This window comes from Ambystoma mexicanum, chromosome 3p, assembly GCF_040938575.1.
Source record: "Ambystoma mexicanum isolate Mex_15411 chromosome 3p, UKY_AmexF1_1, whole genome shotgun sequence".
NCBI classification, from domain to species: Eukaryota; Metazoa; Chordata; class Amphibia; order Caudata; family Ambystomatidae; genus Ambystoma; species Ambystoma mexicanum.
In genome coordinates, this window is record NC_090925.1 from 1,225,221,425 (window position 1) to 1,225,239,023 (window position 17,599).

The window sequence follows — 17,599 nt, forward strand, 5'->3', positions numbered from 1 at the left end:
GAATAAGACCTTCTAAATGATATCACCTCTTGCTGTAATTAACCAAGCAAGTGGACTGATCACCCCAAAGGGCGGGGAGAACGCACCGCCACGAACCAGGCTCCAAAGGAAAGAACAACAAGTAAGTAATACGAAGGTAACACAAAGGTAACACTTGTCCCCTGTAAGTCTTACTAATCAATGGAATACCTGAGCTTTTTCCCCCCGTTGTATGGAAGTATGGCACAAAACCGGGAATCACCTAGGAATATAACAAGACTTAGAACCTAACTGATTTAAGCTATGACACAAATCAGGAGGTGGACAGGATCTTACCAGTGGACAAGGACTGAAGGATTTGAGGAGTTCAGAACACAACGACAGGGATAAAATAAGAAAAAGGGAAATGTTAGTAGGATACTAATACCCGGACGGCACGAGGGTCGCACTGGTTTCGGGATGGTGCACGGCTGCAGAGCGTCCTTAAGTGCACAGGCAAAACAAAGTTCAATCCAAAAGTTCAGTTCGCAAGGCAGAAAAGTCTTACCACTGGTGACTGAAGAATGAAGGTAACAACCAGACGGGATGGCAGTTCCAAAGTAAGGTAAGTTGAAGGCAGGCAAGGTCTGGCACACTAGCGGACAACGACTATGGCAAAAACGTGTAGAAGAGAAGTCTGGGAGAAATCAGGGTTCCGGTACACGTGCAGGCGAAAACAAAGACAAAAACCTTTTCTTGCGGAGTCCGTGGAAGCAAAACAGAGGTTCGGTACACAGGAAGACAAGTAAGCCAGGGAATTCCAATTGCGGGTCCAGTAAACAAATCCAAGTCGATACCGTAAAGAGACAAAGGGTTTGGCACTCGAAGGAGGAACTTCTAAATGCTGGGAGTAGCTGTAAACAGAAGCGGCATCCTGGCTGCAACCACGGAGTACATCAGTGAGGGAGGCGGGGCAAGCCAACGCGAGGCTCCACAGCCGAACTACCGCACGGAGCTAGGTTTTCTGGGAAGTGTAGTTGCGTTTCGAATTGCTAACTTCCACGGTAGCTGCCACCGTGCATAGAATGGAGCAGCATTATGCTGTATCCCTTTGGGGAGCGCTACAAACCTCCTGACCTTCCTGGTAGCGGTACTTTGGGAACCGACTGCACTGGGAAGCCGAAGTGCTAAGGACGCAGATGGCCGGGTCTTCCGCACAGGACGAGGTGAACGTCGGCCCATAACAGTTGGGCTCCCGCCTGGGTTCCGCTTCAACAATATAACTGGTGTGGGGTCCCACACGCTTGCACCTCAGTCTGTTGGGGTCTGGTGTGTTTCTAGCGGATGCCACCTTCAGTTTGTATCGTTTTAGGCCCCCCAGGGAGGATATTAGTCAGGATTTACGGGAGCTCTGCCTGGAGCTCACAGGGGAGCCGCCATCTTGGTTGACCCTCTCGCACCCTTTGTTAGGCCACATCTAGACATAATGGATCATACACAATAGCCAACAAGTTATTGTGCATCACATGTGAAAGTTATATTTGTGGTGTGCTGTGTATTCATGGAATTGTACGCACAAAGTAATCGTGTTCGCAAGATGTGCCCGGAACGCCCCGGACCCCCGCACCCAAATCCAAAACAGCCAGAAACCACAATATTTGCATGCTCCCCAGACGGGTATACATGCACCCTGTAAACCGTGCATTGGGTCCCCCGCAAGCAGGCCTGCAACTCGGAGGCCCTGCGCAGGGTCCCCTGCAACTGTAAATGGCACCCCAACAACATTTGTAAGATTTTTCTTAACTCGATTATAACTTGGAAAAACCTGCGCGAGAACCCCTGTAAACCCTTCCTGCACACCACTACACTGTGTACACATACCTCAAAGTACGATTGGTACCTTGTAGCTCACACGCACCCCTCAATCCGACATGCCAACTCACCTGCAAAGTTGCAAATCCTCTGCCAAGTACTTTCACCTGCTTCCAGGTGGCATAGAGTTCGAGGGCTTTGCGTGGGCATTACGCAGACAAAAGGTTGCACGTCACATTCATGAATATGCTTTGTCGTGCGCAGTTGCGGGCGTGCTATGGACTACCTGCGGCCCATCCATCGTAACACCCACTTTTTCCCTTGTTCCTCCTCATTTTTTACATTCCGCCCCCTAATCTGTCCTCTGCGCAGGCCTCGGCCAAGCTCTGCGTGGTGTCTCAGGTAAGGCACTCCACCGCTCGCAGAGGCGTGCCGAGCGTGTACAAAATACACATAAGTCCCAGGAAAGTCCTGCGCAGTCAATTCCATGAATCAACGAACAGGGATTAGCGCGGTTTGGTGTGCAAGTCTCTTTTTTCCACACAACTAATTCCATGAATCAGGCCCTCTATCCGCAAGTTAGTACTTATTTTAAAGCACAAAACATTTTAGGTGTATTCTATTAAACTACTTAAACAGTTATTCTGCACCCATTAGAAGCTAAATATTTTTTTTAAAGCCAAACAAATTCTACACTGTTTATAAGTGTGAATGAAAGAATTTTACGATTTCCTACGTTAGATTAAGCAAGGGATTAGGTATTAGAGATAATTCCATTGTTTCGCCATGTACTACAAGGAATAAAGAAGCGCCTACCATAAATAAAAAGGTCACCTCACAGTTCCGTGACCTTATAAAGGAACTGGCCTTAAGCGGCTTGCAATATCTTTGTAAGGTATGGTAGAGAGTATGCTATGCCTTGTATATGTTAACAGTTGGATTTATCAAAAACGTATTCACAAACGTGATTAGAGATTTGGAATCGCTTGCTCCTTGAGGAGAGAGGGTGTAACAGGTTAATCTTTTGCTGTCATGTTGGAATGAATGATGTGTGGAATGTAGAAAACAGGAGCAGAGCTTCTTGTTCAGTGTTTAAAATGAAGCGGTTTCCAGAAAACACGCTTACAGAAATCCGTGTTTGGCAGTTACTAGATAAAGACGTGGCGACTGGGTAATAGTTTTCAGCTGAAATGCACGGAAACAGCGAGGGCCGAAAACTTCAGAGAAAATGCCAAAACACAAAGCATGCGGTTGCATGTTATGTTCATAGAGTCCGTAAATAAGCACTCTGGAGCCTGGTTTCATTCAGGTAACTTTAGTGGGTTCGAGGGAACAAAGGTAAGTACATTAGGAGTATCACAGGTTAAGTTCATAAGGCAGAAGCACCCACCGGTCCCCCTCTGCCCAGATCATTTTCCAACTGGCAGAGGGAGATCATAACATTACATTCTGAGTAATTCATTCTAAATAGAACGCACTCCCCAAACATTCCAGATTCAACTTCACACACATACAGGGAATGGCCACTAACTAGGGAAAGATAGGACATAACACATCTCCCCCCTTCCTAATAACTCAATTAAAATAGATAAATAGGTAAATAAATGAATTGAAGGTTTAAACCTCAAAACTAACCATCCTAAACCATCCTGCAAACCACAGAAATAATATGCTATTCCCTACTCAGATCCATATAATAGCTAGATATAGCCAACACACTCAAAACACTCACCACCCTCATAGTGGCCACTTATGACGCTCACCTACAGGGACCAGCCCACCATCATGACACAATCTACACCACCTACATCCTCCAGTAACCCTGTATAGTCCAATCTCCATCCTCAAAGCCTCAAAAGAGAAACTACAGGGTCGAACCCCTCTAACTGCCTAAAGCAACGCAATATATATCTCAACTAGAAATGTAGTTGGGCATCAACCACACATAGGTGATGAGAACCACCAAATTCGGTACTGAATCAATATCAAGAATTGACACCCACAGCGTGCCAAACAACACCAGGTCCATAACCTGGCCATAGACCATGACCGACCAATGCTCAACTGAGCATTTACCTATGACTCTACTGAATGCCCGCCGCAGCTGAGCACAAGACATAGGCACCTTAGTTCTGATGCCTGATAGCATTGCAACTAGAGTGCACCGCGTGCCCTCACACACTGACACTCAGACAACCATACAACCGCAATCATTCAGGTGGTCAACTTTAATTACTCACACAGTTACTCCTAAAACGATTAATGAACGAATTCAGAATGACTTTTGGGAATATAAGACATTGTAAGTAAATCACCATAGCGAGTCCCAAAACCATTCTTGCAGAGTCCACTTTTCTTTTAAAATTCCTGTGGAAACAAAATTAGGTTGAGAACAAACATTTTCAAGTGACTGTGATACAGATATGCAGTTCTCCCAAAACACTCCCAAAATCCATATAGTTACAAGACGAATTCAGCATTACAAATTTTGAATATCCGGAATTTTAGTTGTGCACAATAAGCGTTCAAAATGTAATGCTTGCAGAGTCTTTGTATTAATGTGCCTGTGGAGAGAATTCGGATTAGTGCATAAAGAAAACAAACACTTGACATTTCATAAGGTAACTTTTCTATTGGCTGCCTAAATTCAATATAATCCAAAACATTTTGCCAAAACCACTTTTGGCACCATGAAATACTTTAACCAGTAGTCACTACTGACTCTAAATGTAGTGGCACCCTACCACAAATGCCACACTGGGACCATAATAAAGCATTGCCTTGAATCGCTAATTGCCACGTAAAATACAATTTCCCACTCTTGGGCAACAACAATGCCTACACTATTGGCACCCACCAATAACCATACTGGCAGCAATCATGAACACCAAAACACATAACCGCTATAGAGCAACACACATGCCCACAACTATAGCACAACAACCGGAAATTATTTTCCCAAAATAATGCCAACACCACATTGGTATCGTGATGCACCAACACTAATTGACACCACCAAACATGGCTACCTACCATATCTATCTAGGCCACTAATACGGGAAACACTTTCTCATACAACACGTCCCCAACCTATATTGGGACAAACTTAACCAAAGCCTAATCATGTCAATTGCATGTGCACAGGGCGGATCAGCTTGCTTGGTTCACCATTTATGCCCTGCTGCTCATAAAATAGAGATGAACTGGTTGTCGTGGCAATAGAGCCATAGCAAATGGCTTTAACCCCTACATGTTGTAATTCAAATACTGCAAAAAGAAACGTTAAGGCAGTACCGCATGCATTGTAAGCTGCAACAAATGAAAAGATAAGAGCTCAATAGAAACAAACACATCTACATTGACAGTATGCTTCATTAGTGCACAACAAGTAGGTTTTGTTTTCCTTTGCCAAATAGGAACAAAAGCTCCGAACCCGACTGTTTTCTCACTGTCTAATGCAATGTTGCATAATGCTGAGCATACTTCCTGGACGTTCCCTTGAAGATTGATGCATGTTATTGGACGTTGAGGGGTACTATGCTCTGAGCTCCATTCACATGTTCTTGTTGCCGTTCATTAAAATGATCTGACTGCGGAAGATTTCGTTAGAAGCGTAATCTTCTCCTTGACACCTGAGACAGCAAACTTCCATTGGGAAACTTCCATGCGTTGTAATCAACGGCGTGTAATAGTTCATAGTGTGTGGACGTAATGAATCATCAGACCCGGAAGAAACGCACGCTTTGAGCACGTTGGAAGGTGCGCTTTTGTAAACCTCCTCCTGACTTCTATGATGAGAGATTCCGCGTCGCACAGTCTCAGAACGTTGATACGTACTCTCACTGACACCCACAGCCACTCAGCGACGTCATCACAATGATGAACAGGGCCATGAACGGAGCTCTGGATGTCAACCGTCACACACAGGATTACTGTTCGACGCGGCAAATTACCTTTGGACTAGTCGAGCGGAGCTGCTCCCAAACTGAATTTCATGACGGTAATCATGACAGGACACAGTTTGAATGTACAAAATCTCTCCGATTGCATTTAAGTTGCATACATGAGGTGCTGTTGCCTTTCTTTGTACTTTTCCCCCAGCCCTTTGCGCGCTTCCATGAGTGACTGAACAGCAGTCCTTAAGTCACTCAAAAGCCTATGCCAAGCCGCGCAGCGCAGTCCCTGGATGCCTTATTTAAGCCTGTCCCTTTTTGACAGTGAAAGGGTGCGCTTACCTTGGGGCCAGGGCGGGGGCCGGTGGGTGCCTCTATGGTTCCTCCTTTGTGCTGGTGGCTACTTTCCTTGCCATCTCTTCTTCCCTGGTACTTCCTTTTAGGTTGCAGCTCCTTTCAGTTTCCATCCCATCCTCATCGCCAGTGTTATGTTCATAGAGTCGGTAAATAAGCACTCTGGAGCCTGGTTTCATCAGGTAACTTTAGTGGGTTCGAGGGAACAAAGGTAAGTACATTAGGAGTATCACAGGTTAAGTTCATAAGGCAGAAGCACCCACCGGTCCCCCTCTGCCCAGATCATTTTCCAACTGGCAGAGGGAGATCATAACATTACATTCTGAGTAATTCATTCTAAATAGAACGCACTCCCCAAACATTCCAGATTCAACTTCACACACATACAGGGAATGGCCACTAACTATGGAAAGATAGGACATAACATTGCAGTATCGAGCATTGTTTCCATGTAATGTGTCAAAGGGAAAATTGCCAGGAGGCGTTTGTTTCACCTTCAGTACCACAATGGAGTCGGATAATTCTAAAAGCTGTAAGTGTGTATGTCACTCTTGCTGGAGAAGTGAGTATGGGTCGTTTCCTTCCTTATGTGGGTGGTTCTTATGTAAACGTTAAGTGTAGTAGTCTTTCGCTCGTCACGCAGCGCTGCCTGCAGCCTCTGTTACAGTACTGGGCGCCGTAGGAGGTGATGTGAAGTTCTGAGCAGAATGTTGTCTGTCCTTTTCCTGCAAGAGTTGTCGCGTTATCCCACCGCAGAACCCTACTGAAAAATGCTTTTAAAAGGGCTAGGATGCTGTCAGAACACTGTCAGAAAATGCAATCCTGAATGACTGATTGAGCATGCGCAGACACACCGCGCTGCTTAGTCAGCAAAGCATTTTCTGACAATAAGCTAAATCCGACGTTACACTTGCACATAGTATCACTCGAGATACTCCAGCAACTGTTTCCTGCACCTAACTCTGAATGCAGTGTTCCAGCATCCCAGAAAGAATCACAAGGTAGTGTTAGACTGCTTACGCTGCATGGGGAGAAACGTGTAAGGCACGTGACGGAGACACGTTCTAAGTGCTTTCCTCTAATGGGAACTTGCAACCCTCATGCTAGCTGCTGAGCAGGGCTGCTGTTACAGCTGTTCACTTGTCAGGGTGTTTTCCTGTGTCCTGCTCGGTGTCTGACAGCAGTTTGGGAAACGTGGGTAGTGTTCAAGAAGAACCTGTGCACTTTTCCTGTGTTAAGGCTGGTAAGGTCATGCAGTTACTTTTGCATCAGAAGGGGGCAGAGTGGATATGATCTGTGTTCACTGCATACATAGTTTTATGCCCCAGTAGATTTATAGCGTATTTGGCTTTGCGCTGAGAGGGCTGCACATGCAAACATTTCGTGCCTCGCAAAACACACTGATTTTTCACGGTATGGTCCTGACTTCCCCTTTTATCAAATACTCCTCCTACTACCCATATTTTGCTTTCAACTTTTGTTAGCTACAGTTTTAACAATGGCACACTAATAATGTAATCGCTTTAATACTTCTCAGTTATGCACGGTGTTGACTTTAGGCCAATATCGTGCCAGCGACCAAGCGCATTTGGAAGTATACAGACTTTCAGAACATTTGTCAGTTAATAGTCTGACTTATAATACATTATTAGTTGCTGTGGTGGGAAGGCCGTCTCACAAGTGGTTTTAAACTAAATTGCCTCAGAGACAATTCAGTTTCTGTAGCGTATTGTGTAAATGAGTGAGGTTGACGCTGTGAACCGTATCGTTTCTTAATGATTCTGATTATGGTATTTGAGATCAAGAATGCAATGTAGTGGAGTAAAATAATGTCCACAGGTTCACACACAAAAGTCGGGTGACAAAGTCGGGATTAGTAAACTGCATAAACAAGCAAATAATTAATTTATGATATAATCACTAGGTCAAAGATAAGGAAATGAAAAATACTATGTACATGTCGGATTATTTTGGGCTTCTCTGACCTATTTCAGAAACATGCTAACTTTTCCAGTTGGTGCATACATCATGTCTCAATAATTAACTAGATTGGCTAAATAATTGAGTCACTGGTGTCGAATTAAGAGAGCATGCTGTAAGGTTAAGCGATTTTTGATCACATGCTTGGAGTGATTTGAGTGGCAGGATTTATTTTATTTATTTGGATTTATAAAGCGCCAGCAGCCCTGAGGCATCGTGGCGCTGTTACAAGGAGATTTGCTTGAGGATACAGTTATTTATACATTAGAAGGCACATTTCGATTTCAGAGTACAGTCCTATCTATCCAGAGATAGATTTACATGGTAGTTTAGTATATAGTATATTTACATGGTGGTTTAGTATACAGTATACAGAAGAGCAAAAGGTGTTGAGCATTACATCGTTCTCTATAAGCCAGAGTGGTACTGGGCAAGTCAAGAGGAGGAGGGGGAGCATCTTTAGAGTATTATTGGAAAAGTTGCGTGTTGAGAGCCTTACGGAAGGATCAAGCCCTGGGCCCTTTAAGGGGGCGTAACCTACACAGGTGTGGGGCCTAAAGGACAGCAGGTGACCCCCGCTAGGCAGCCCTTTGCAGCGATCATCAACCTCCCACCCGGCGTCCGAGGGTGGTAATCACTGCATCTCTTGGTTAATGGGATACTTGGCGAAGGCTGCACCACACCTTTTCCTCCTTTATTGTGTTGCTGACCTCCACCAGGCATTCCTTTAACTAATATGCAGGGCTCATGATCCTCATACTTCTAGGTGTGAAGGTGCTGAGTTTAGCATCCCTTGATTAAAGGGATGCCTGGTGGTTGTCAGCACCACTACTTTTCTTCCTTAATTTTGGCAGCGACCCCTGCCAGGCATCCCTTGAAGAGGTGCAGTGGCGACCCCTGCCAGGCATCTCTTAGTTAAAGGGCCGCATGGCAGAGGTCAGGGCTACCATTACGGAAGAAAAGGCAAGGTCACTAGAGGCCAAGGCCTTTTTTTCTAAAGCCTGAAGGTCTTGTGCATGAACATGAGATTTTAATGGGGAGAATTTGCTTCTTGATATGATATGGCATTTATAATGCGCCGATACACAAGTGTTTCAAGGCACAATTATCACTACATCCTCCATGTAGCGGTGGAATAATTACCCTATGATTACAGGTCATATATTGTTCTGCTTCTTCACGCTTGCGTTTATTTGAATGTGCTCTTTATCTTGTTGTTCACTTTCCTAGCAATTTCATCCTTTCTATGTGTTCTTAATGGAGGTGTTAGTTATGACTAGACAGCTTTCCTTTGTTTTTTGATAGTTGATTACCCCTTTTATATTGGTGTTTCAGGATCTATGTTAATTTGGATAGGTTGCGTTCTTTCTTTGTTGTGGTTGTTCATTTGGTAGCTTTGGTTGCTCCTGTTGCTGTGCAAGGGTTGTGCTCTGCAGGGTGGCAGGCCCGAGGTCTAGGTGTGGCAGGCCTGGACAGTAGCAGCTTCGTGTTTTGTAGGTTGATTGCAAGCGTGTTAGTGATTGCTCTGAAGCAGGTTTGCGCTCAGGCGTGAGATCCAGGTGTTTGCAGACCTGGGCAAGAGGAGAATTTTTTAGCCTTCCTTAGGGTATCGTGGATCGTGTTTGTGGGTAATCCTAATTATTTTGGTTGTGTGTCTAAGGTCTTAGTCTGCCTCTATGGTTTTGTGAGTATCTTCCTGTTTGATGGCTGCAAATGTGCGTTTGGTGGCACACCTTGCACGGTGGCGCACATCCTTCCTGATATGTTGATTTTGAATCCTTAGGACTTCTGTATGTTCCTTTTGGTTTTGAATAGGTTGTTCAGCGTGTTTGCATCTTGGTGAGAGTGCTAGGCTTTGGTTGTTGGGCTTCTTTTTTAGGAAGGGAGATGTGTGGTATCTTGTGTGCATGGGCTGTCTGTCTTGTGTGCATGGAGTTGCTTGGTGCTAATGGAATGCCTGATGGAGATGCCAGGATTGACCTTTGGGGATCAGACTGGATGGGAGCTGATACGTGGTGGTTGTCTTTACCTTATACTCCTGCTTAACTACCTACCAGTTGCCTGTATCATAATAAAGATGTTTCCTTTTAAATAAAACATGGTTCCAGCGTTGTCCCTGCTTGCTGTTCGTCTTGCCTGCTGTTCAGGATATATCAGAAAGTATCGAGTGAGGAAGCACGGATTACAATTCCAACCTTGGCATCTAGTCTGCACCTCTTCCCTTCATTTTCCTCTCCGATCTTATTGATTTAATATAAAACTTTGATATGGAATTTGATTTATTTCCAAATGTTCCACGGTTGATAGATAAAGAAACTGATGCACAGGAAGTTGGATTGATCTGTCCAACATCACTCAGTTTTGGTCAAGTGGACAAGCCGCTACATGCAGATTCCAAATCTCTCTGCACGTCTTTTTGCATTTAAATAGTGCCCATTTTCTCTAAGTATTCAGAAATCTAGCAGGTAAAGAAACTGAAGTGCAGGACAAAACAACAAGTTGCTCATGTTTAAATAATTTAGCATGGAATGCAACCCAGATATTCTGCTTCCAAAGTCAGACCTCTTCTTCTTCTTTTCCTCTTCTCCCTTTCCCATCCTCTTCAATTTTTGTCCGCTGCCCTCATTTCTCTCTTTACCTCCCCATGCATGATATTAGTATGGTTTGTGGATGGAAAGAGGAATTATCCCAGTGTAGTCTGTATGCAGGTTGGCACTTGCACTGGATAGAGATGTGCTACTTGGGGATGGAGGAGAGGCACATGTGTGGCTGAACAGCAATCCTCTTACATTTGTTATGACTGGGGTGGATGCTGATTGGGGAACATGCTTGTGTGGGTGTGTGTAATGTATAAATATGCCTATTGAGGTTTGGTGGGTGGCGAGTGGGGATGTGCCTGTTGGGCTAGTCATGGAGAGTGGGCTATGTCTGTTGTCGGGGAGTGATGAATAATGGCTATAAATGGGATGTCTGAGCAAAACGTTGCCCATGGTCTAATATGAATGTATCGTTAATTGCATCATATATTCAAGAATGCTTATCTGTCTAAGGTAATAATTGCTAATCGTATATGGTCCTTATTGGTAATATGGCCTGATTTAATATTGTTCATCCCGCATTCCCTCCTAATTTAGTAATTTCTCTTCCAGTTAGACATATGGCAAATTCCTTACAATCCTTGTACTTGCTCTTAATTACTGCTAATATGGCCTGAGTTCATTATTCATGAGCACCCTGCCCTGATTGCTTGTTTTTTCACAGCTTCTTGTCTACTGGTCATTATTGCTTATCTCGTTCCTGCTTAATATTAGTCATAATTCTGCACTTGCAAACCTTTCCTAAGGCATTATTAGTCTTCGAAAGTCAATGATTTTGATGTGTGATGCCTCTTGCATAGACAAGGCCTTGATCCATCTTTCAGGAGGTGTAGTTTTTGATTTGTCGCTGCACATGCTTGTCCATATATCCAAGATTACATACATTACTATGTCAGAATCCCAACAAATTCAATGAGTAGCAACCATGAATACCCTGCACCCTGATCTTGTTAGCCTCCTCGACAGGTGTGCACCAGTGTTCACAGCCCAGCTGCAGCTAGCTGCAAATTTAGTGTCTTACTTAATAACTGGTGAAATGTGTACACTCCATAATTCACGCTACTATTTCTCATAGCATGTTGCTGATCACCTTGTCACGTTCATGCTGTCGTTCTAGTCACATGGTCATTCAGGCCTTGGGGCAAGGAAAATGTAACAATAGCATTCACCTGTGCGTCTTTCATTCACCCTTAAAGTAAATATCCAGGTCACAATAACCACCTGTAAAAGCAATACATATCCTGGTGGGCTGAAATGGATGCTGGGCTTAATGCAAACATTGGTACGTTTTGACCATTTGATAACTTGGAAGTAGCACCTCCAAAATGTGGTTAGTGACCTGTTTGTAAAGTGACTTTATTAGCGCAGCTTCCCACCATCTAATATCCCGATGTTTTGGATGCCCCCTTTCAGATCGCAGACATTTTGAAAGCGATTAAGGACCTCCCTTCCTCAAAGGCCCTTGGGATTAGATGGGATTACCCCGGAATTCTTTAAAGAGTACGGCTCCAATGTTGCCCCTTACTTGCTCCAAGTATGGCAGGAAGTGTTACAAGCTGGGTGCCTGCCTCCTACGATGCGGGAGGGAATTATCTCCATGATTCTAAAGCCGGGTAAAAACCCAGTAGAATGTGCCTCCTATAGGCCAATCTCTATCCATCCGTATGGATACAAAGATTTTTTCAAAGATACTGGCTGATAGATTGCGTCTCTTCCTTACCTCTATTGTACACTTAGATCAATCTGGCCTCATCCCGGGACGCTCGACAGCGCTCAACTTACGTAGACTGTTTGCGATATTGACACCTCTAGATATGGAGAGCGCATTTGATTCAGTTGCGTGGGATTATTTGTTCTTGGTTCTCAAGCAGGTGGGTGTTCCTGAGTATTTTTCGAGATGTGTTAGAATTCTGTACACCGGAGTAACAGCAAGGATCGGTCTCTTTGGTAAGCATTCAGATCTGGTTCTGCTGGGGTGTGGACGTGGCAAGGGTGCCACCCATCGCTGTCCTTGCTGTCTTTTGCATTTGTAATGGAGCCAATTGCAGTCTGTCTGCAAACGGTGCACCAGCACCAGGGGCTATCGATGGGTGGAATTGGGGAATCAATATCATTGTATGCTGATGATGTGATTTTGTACATGAAGGATCCTGACCGCGACTTTCCCCCGTTCATGCGGGAAGTCAAGGCATCCGGCGAGATCTCATGTTTGTAAGTCAATTGGGCGAAGTCTATTTTACGAAGTTACTAGGAAACCCCAGGGCAGGGAGAGATTTTGCTTGGAACAAACCACTGGGCAATATTTTGGTGTGAAAGTGAGTAGGGGCTGCACTCATTTGCTAAAAAATAAGTACTTAGCTTACTTGGAGGTAATCAGGAATAAGATTGAGCGATGGTCCTCTCTTCCGATTTCTCTTCTGGGCAGAGTAGCTATTATGAAGATGGTGATTCTACTCAAACTCTTATACTTGTTCCTTAACGTGCCTGTATGGCCTGGGTCCTAATATGTTAAACAACTCCAAGCGTGCCTGATTAGGCTAGAGTGGAGCCCCAAAACACCTAGAATTAAATGGGAGACGCTGACAGTGGCGTGTGAAGGTTTGAGTGCACCTGATATGGAACACTATTATCTTGCAGCTCAGGTCACGTTTGTTTCCTACTGGATGCTGGGATCGCAGCCTTTCCCGCCCCTACGCCTGGCAAGGCGGTTTGTCCACCCTTTCTCGCTTCAGGGTGTTATGGTTTCCATGAAGATGGACCATTGCACAGGAGCTCGGTGAGTAAGCAGCCCCCTCCAGGAGCACCAGCTTTCTCTCTTTTTGGCATTCATTTAAGGCCCCCGAGGCCTCTCTGTGCCCCCTGCAGCCAGGGTCCACCCACTCGCTCTTCCTGCTTTCCCCCTTCCCTCCCGCCTCCTGACCCGACCAGGCCCGCTTTGATTGGGCCAGCGGACCAAAGCCACAGTAGGCCAGCAACGCGCTCGCTCACCGGCTCCATTTGCACAGGAGCTCAGTGAGTAAGCAGGCCCTTCCAAGAGCAGCATCTTTCTCTCTTTTTGGTATTAATTTAAGGCCCTCCGAGGCCTCTCTGTGCCCCCTGCAGCCCGCATCCACCCACTCGCTCTTCCTGCTTTCCCCCTTCCCTCCCGCCTCCCGACCCACCCAGGCCCGCTCTGATTGGTCCACCCACACTTCATCACTGGTCCTCCCAGGGCAGCCCTCTGCCCAGCAGCCCCCTGCGGCTAAGGGCCCCAAGGCCAAGGACGGCTCCAACAGAGGCGGCTCCAGGAGGTGTCAGCAGGGGAAGCCAGTGAACAGCCGTCAACCAGCAACTACAAGGACCTGTAAGGTAGGAGTGGCCTGGGTCAGGATTAGAGCAGCTACTCTACCCCAGACTCCGAACCACTTACCATACCCAAAGAAAGAAAAAAAAATCTTTTTTATTGTACTGATAGGCCTCTCTCCCACTATACAGGTCTCTCAAACTTAGCAGGGCTTCTGTCTCCTAATTGCATTGTATGACGTTTTGGTTGCACTGATAGGCCTCTCTCCCACTATACAGGTCTCTCAAACTTAGCAGGGGTTCTGTCTCCTAATTGCATTGTATGACGTTTAGGTTGCACTGATAGGCCTCTCTCCCACTATACAGGTCTCTCAAACTTAGCAGGGGTTCTGTCTCCTAATTGCATTGTATGACGTTTAGGTTGCACTGATAGGCCTCTCTCCCACTATACAGGTCTCTCAAACTTAGCAAGGGTTCTGTCTCCTAATTGCGTTGTATGACGTTTACGTTGCACTGATAGGCCTCTCTCCCACTATACAGGTCTCTCAAATTTAGCAGGGGTTCTGTCTCCTAATTGCATTGTATGACGTTTAGGTTGCACTGATAGGCCTCTCTCCCACTATACAAGTCTCTCAAACATAGCAGGGGTTCTGTCTCCTGATTGCATTGTATGAGGTTTGGACTGCACTGGTGGGCCTCCCACTGTACATGTCTCTCAAGTTTAGCAGGGGTTCTGTCTCCTGATTGCATTGTATGAGGTTTGGACTGCACTGGTGGGCCTCTCTCCCACTGTACAGGTCTCTCAAGTTTAGCAGGGGTTCTGTCTCCTGATTGCATTGTATGAGGTTTAGACTGCACTCATAGGCCTCTCTCCCACTGTGCAGGTCTCTCAGGTTTAGCAGGGGTTCTGTCTCCTAATTGCATTGCATGATGTTTAGGTTGCACTGATAGGCCTCTCTCCCACTATACAGATCTCTCAAATTTAGCAGGGGTTCTGTCTCCTGATTGCATTGCATGATGTTTAGGTTGCACTGATAGGCCTCTCTCCCACTATTCAGGTCTCTCAAATTTAGCAGGGGTTCTGTCTCCTGATTGCATTGTATGAGGTTTAGACTGCACTGATAGGCCTCTCTCCCACTATACAGGTCTCAAGTTTAGCAGGGGCTCTGTCCCCAAACTGCATCATATGATGTTTAGATTGCACTGATAGGCCTCTCTCCCACTGTGCGGGTCTCTCAAAGTTTAACAGGGGCTCTGTCTCCAAACTGCACTGTTTGGTGTTTAGATTACACTGGTGGACGTCTGTTCCCACTGTGCAGGTCTCTCAAACTTAGCAGGGGCCTTGTCTCCGAACGGCACTGTGTGATGTTTAGATTGCACTGACAGGACTCTCGCCCACTATACAGATCTATCAAATAATCTGACTGCGCTTAGTTCAGTACTCTACCAATCCCGGAAACCCTCCACTACCTAACCCAACTAAATCCCATACCAGCAGACCGTTAACACCCTAACCCCCCGCCCCCCACCGACGGTGCACCCTTAGGAAACATACCCTACCCACCGACAGGAAACAACACTGAGCCAGAGAACACCCCAGCGGAGCCAGAGAAGGAAAACCGAGGTCACTGTGACCGCATAGCACAGGACCAACTACCATACCACACCTGCACTTAGACTGGAAAATGGCCTGTACCAGAAAAGGACGCAGAGAAAGAGAACAAGATTGTGCAACAGGAGACGCGAACACACAACACCGACAGAACCCACAAGAAACAGCCCCCACTGGAAGAAAACACGCCTAAAACAGCCACAACCGGAGCAAAATCCACAAGAGAAAAATCCTTATACCTCACACCTTACCTCGCAACAATCATGGTACACCGACACCCCAACACGGAAACCTCTAAACATGCAAAGAATTTCCTGATGCACGCGGAAAAAAGACGGGGAGACTCAACAAGAGAGTGGGAGGGCTCCGACCCCATTAAACCTTACATTACAAGAACAGAGGGGCAACATCGAATTCCACTAAATCCCGCACAACACGGCGAACTACCAACAACCAGCAACGCCACCTCCCACCCAACAATCAGACCCAATGAAGAAGCCACCGCTGATCGTCATCCGAGTAGCATCACAGCAGAAACACCAAGACTAATCAGCCCTGTTATCAACTTACTAGACCGCTTCAATGAAGAAGCAGCTGTCGCCGTTCTTCATCCCACCGACATCAATGCGGAAACACCACGAGCAGACAATTACAAACTCGAGCAACAAATAACCTAAAAACAAAATCTCACCCAGAGAATCCACTGTAATCTAATAAACGCAAGGTCAATGTCCAAACACTCAACGGAAATATACGACCTCCTGTCAGAATGAGGCATAGACATCCTATTTGTAACCGAAACATGGCTAGACGACAACTAAAAGATCACCCTCAACAACTGCCTGCCTGAAGACTTCAAATGCATCCAAACAAACAGAAAATCCAAAAGAGGGGGGGACTAGCGATCATCCACAAGGAACAACTGGCCATCAAAATGGAAGATCCACTAAACATCGATAAATGCAAATCCTTAATACTACGACTTTCAGTAAACCCCAAAACCTACCTGAAATTCATACTGATATACAGACCACCAACCTACGATGCGACCTTCGTAGACGCTTTCACTGAAGATTTCACCACCCTATTCATCAAGTGCAATCATCTGATCATCCTCTGAGATTTCAACATCTGGTTCGACGAAGAAACCACAACCACACAAAAATCCTTAACCGCCCAACTAGCAGCCATGAACCTACAACAACTAGTCAAAGGAGCAACCCACTCAGCAGGGCACACACTTGACGCAATCTTCGCCAACAAGGACCTCATCACGACGGCACCCCCAATTCAAATACTTTGGAACGACCACCTCATTATTCCGTTCATAATCACAACGGTCGCTCCGACAAAAAAGCAACAAGAAAAACAACCCATCATGATGAAAAGAAATTGGAGAACCATTAAAAAACTCCAACCTAACCGAGCTCCTAGAACTCAGCAAACCGCAAGCATCAACCGTGGAAGAAGCAGACCTAGACAAAAAATTTGCCATACTTCATACCTGGATCGCAACAACCCTTGACAACATCGCCAAAGAAAAGCCCTTCACCCCGTCACGCAAGAAAACTACAGCAAAATGGTTCACCCCACTACTCAAAACCATGAAAAGGAAAAACCGAAAACTAGAATCTGAATGGAGGAACAACAACACCACCGCAAACAGATTGAAATTCCTACAACAGATCCACGCATATAAAAAGGAAATACAAAAAGCGAAGAGGAAACATTACGACAACCGTATCTTCAGAGCACCAAACGCTCAAAGAGAACTATTCAAAATCGTAAACGAAATAAAAAACCCACTGGCCTGCAACAACACGCCAATACCATCGACGAAACTTTACGAGGACCTCGGAGACCACTTAAAAAACAAAATAACCTCCATCCAACACACCATACAAAACAGACCAAGCGTACACAGCTCAAACCCCACCGACACAGACGAGGAACACGCAAACAAACTACGAAACTTCCCAGAAATATCAGTTGAGGCTTTCGTCAAACTGGTAAACCAAAGCAACAAATCGGGCTCTCCTGAAGACCCTTGTCCCCCGGACATATACAAAACAATTCTCAAACAAGGAACCCCCATGTAATACCACAGAAAC

General features: G+C 45.5%; 1 protein-coding gene across 1 annotated transcript in view; it reads left to right on the forward strand.

Moving 5' to 3' along the window:
* The first annotated feature begins 7,091 nt into the window (after positions 1-7,091).
* Positions 7,092-17,599, forward strand: part of RUFY1 (RUN and FYVE domain containing 1) — a 1,926,102-nt gene continuing 1,915,594 nt past the window's right edge. The window contains exon 1 of the mRNA XM_069652681.1: positions 7,092-7,260. The gene's annotated coding sequence lies outside the window, so the exon portion shown is untranslated. The remainder of the gene's footprint in view (positions 7,261-17,599) is intronic.